Source organism: Macaca nemestrina, chromosome 8, assembly GCF_043159975.1.
Source record: "Macaca nemestrina isolate mMacNem1 chromosome 8, mMacNem.hap1, whole genome shotgun sequence".
Classification (NCBI taxonomy): Eukaryota; Metazoa; Chordata; class Mammalia; order Primates; family Cercopithecidae; genus Macaca; species Macaca nemestrina.
This window is the reverse complement of record NC_092132.1, coordinates 22,044,547-22,047,680: the sequence shown is the minus strand read 5'-3', so window position 1 is coordinate 22,047,680 and position 3,134 is coordinate 22,044,547. Positions and strand designations below refer to the sequence as shown.

Sequence of the window (3,134 nt, the reverse complement as noted above, 5' to 3'; positions counted from 1 at the left end):
ACTCTGCAATTAAAACACAATTAAAATTAAGTCTGCCAATAAAAAAAGTATGCTGTAAATGCATCCAGCACTGTGAATGTAATTACTTTACAAAACTGCTTTCAGTTAACTTTTCAGTAGGGGAAGTGTTTTTAGAAAATTGATCAAATTAATTAATTGCTATACTGCCATTAAAATTGATAATCTTAAGAGTAATTAAGGAATATGGAAAAATTACCCATTTACTGTTAAATTTTTTAAAACTCAGAAAATTTGCATATTAATTATAATAACTGTGAGGAAATATGTATGCATGTGAACAAAGATGAGACGAGAATATGTAAAAAATGAAAATTTCACTTTTTTGTGATTATGGGTGACATTTTTATGTGTGATATTCACAAGTTTTCTTTTTCTTTTGTGTTTTTTTCCTTTTTGTGGAGAACAGAGTCCCATTATGTTGCCCAGGCTGGTCTTGAACTCTTGGGCTCAAGTAATCCTCCCACCTCTGCCTCCCTGTGTTGGGATTACAGGCATGAGCTACCCTGCCTAGCCTACAAATTTTCTTTAATATTGTTATCACATTGCTTTATTATAAAGTACCACAAACAATACTTTCAAGACCCTAAAATTGCAAATAGACTAAAATATTTCTATGGCCAATGTATGACCAATATTTCTATGGTCAAGCTGGAAACAAAGTTTCTTTTCTATTATTAAGGCAAAAAACATGGCTACATAAAGGATTTTCCAGTGCTGGCTTCCACAGCACAAATACTAAAATTGGAACCATGCAGAGAAGATTAGCATGGCCCTTGGGCAAGGATGACATGCAAATTTGTTTAAAAAAAAAAAAAAAAGAAAAGGAAGGGAGGGAGGGAGGAAGAGAGGAAAGAAGGCAGGAAGAAAGAAAGGAAGAAAGAAAGACAAGAAAGAGAAGGAAGAGAAGGGAAGGACAGGGGAGGGGAGGGGAGAGGAGGGGAGGGGAGGGGAAGAGAGGGGAAGGGAGGGGAAGAGAGGGGAAGGGAGGGGAAGAGAGGGGAAGGGAGGGGAGGAAGGAAGGAAGGAAATAACAACAACAAAAAAGGATTTTCCAGGGAAGCAGGAATCCCTCAGTATGTAGCATTCATTCATATAGTTTTTGGAGCTCTGAGAAGTCAGACTGGCTCTAAGAGCCCTCAAGACCACCCAAACACAATCTCCAGGGTGTAGATCTAGACTAGCCAGTTACCATATATCTATCTGTATACTGGATCTTCTCCTGAGGGTAGGATACCCTTCAATCAACTTATGATTCTGAACTCATCAAAACAATTGATTTTTACAATTTTACAATTAATATTTCTCTACAGAAAAGCATTTTAGTAAAGCAAAATGTGTTTCATCACAATCTAAAAAGTTTAAGAGTTCTTTTTTTTTTTTTTTTTTTTTTTTTTTTGAGACGGAGTCTCGCTCTGTCGCCCAGGCTGGAGTGCAGTGGCCGGATCTCAGCTCACTGCAAGCTCTGCCTCCCGGGTTTACGCCATTCTCCTGCCTCAGCCTCCCGAGTAGCTGGGACTACAGGCGCCCGCCACCTCGCCCGGCTAGTTTTTTGTATTTTTTTTAGTAGAGATGGGGTTTCACCGGGTTAGCCAGGATGGTCTCGATCTCCTGACCTTGTGATCCGCCCATCTCGGCCTCCCAAAGTGCTGGGATTACAGGCTTGAGCCACCGCGCCCGGCCAAGAGTTCTTATCCAAGTTCTTCTTTTAGATCAGAAAGAATATCTATTTAGCTATCCACTATATTCCCAGGGCCCAACAAAATACTTACTAGGACCCCAATAATGTTTGCTAAAAAATATCTTTAGGCCGGGCGTGGTGGCTCACATCTGTAATCCCAGCACTTGGGGAGGCTGAAGTGGGCAGATCAATTGAGGTCAGGAGTTCGAGACCAACTTGGTCAACATGGTGAAACCCCGTCTCTACTAAAAAAAAAATACAAAAATTAGCAGAGTGTGGTGACGGGTGCCTGTAATCCCAGCTACTTGGGAGGCTGAGGCAGGAGAATCACTTGAACCCAGGAGGCAGAGGTTGCAGTGAGCCGAGATAGCTCCACTGCACTCCAGTCTGGGTGACAGAGCGAGACTCCATCTCAAAAAAAAAAAAAAAATTAAATATAGCTATACTATGTATTATTACATACATTTTACTTCATTAAACACTCATTTATAGAAGAGCTATAAAAACAATTGTGCTTGATTTACCATAGATTACTTTGGATGGTAAAATTCTTAATAAAAATTACCTTAGTCAAGAATATTAAAACATCCTTGAATCTAAAACATTCTATTAAAGTATAGCAATGAACATTCAATAAACATTTACTAACATCTAAAATGTTATTGTAATACATCAGTTTTATATATGAATTGAGTATATTTAAATTTGTGGATTACTTAAGAGTAAAACAAGGAAGAGCAAACATTCAAAGAATGATTTTGGCAGTGAAATTCAGGAGAAAAGGGTATAGTTACTATAAAGACAGCAAATGCAAATTTGTACTTAGAATCATTACTTCTCTGTTTTATGAGAAAACTATACTTTAATAGTGTTCTACTACATTTTTTAAAAAATTAAAAAGTCCTCGATGTAATACACTAAGAAGTTAGTGGACTGTTTCAAATTCTATGCTTACTACTACTAAAAAAAGTCTAAAATATTTTATCATTAAGCAGAGCCACAACTGCACTGAATTTGCAAGCTTCTGGTTTTTCTGGCTGTCTTGGACTTCAAATTAAATGATTAACAGATAACAATATGTTGGCCTAGTTAGCCACAAAAGCATGTTATTTGGTAAGATTTTATGCGAATAAAAACGAACTTTTTTTTTTTTTCTTGAGACGGAGTCTCACTCTGTTGCCCAGGCTGGAGTGCAGTGTTGCGATCTTGGCTCACTGCAACCTCTGCCTCCCAGGTTCAAGCAATTCTCTGCCTCAGCCTCCCAAGTAGTTGGGATTACAGGTGCCTGCCACCACGCCTGGCTAATTTTTGTATTTTTTTAGTAGAGATGGGGTTTCACCATCTTGGCCAGGCTGGTCTTGAACTCCTGACATCGTAATCCGCCTGCCTTGGCCTCCCAAAGTGCTGGAATTGCAGGCGTGAGCCACTGTGCCTG

The 3,134-nt window shown here is 38.9% G+C and overlaps 1 non-coding gene across 1 annotated transcript; it reads left to right on the top strand.

Annotated features, from left to right (window-relative positions):
• Nucleotides 1–732: 732 nt before the first annotated feature.
• On the top strand, nucleotides 733–839 carry LOC112424414 (U6 spliceosomal RNA). The gene has a single exon (XR_003015160.2). It is a non-coding gene; the product is annotated as a U6 spliceosomal RNA (small nuclear RNA).
• Nucleotides 840–3,134: the final 2,295 nt, after the last annotated feature.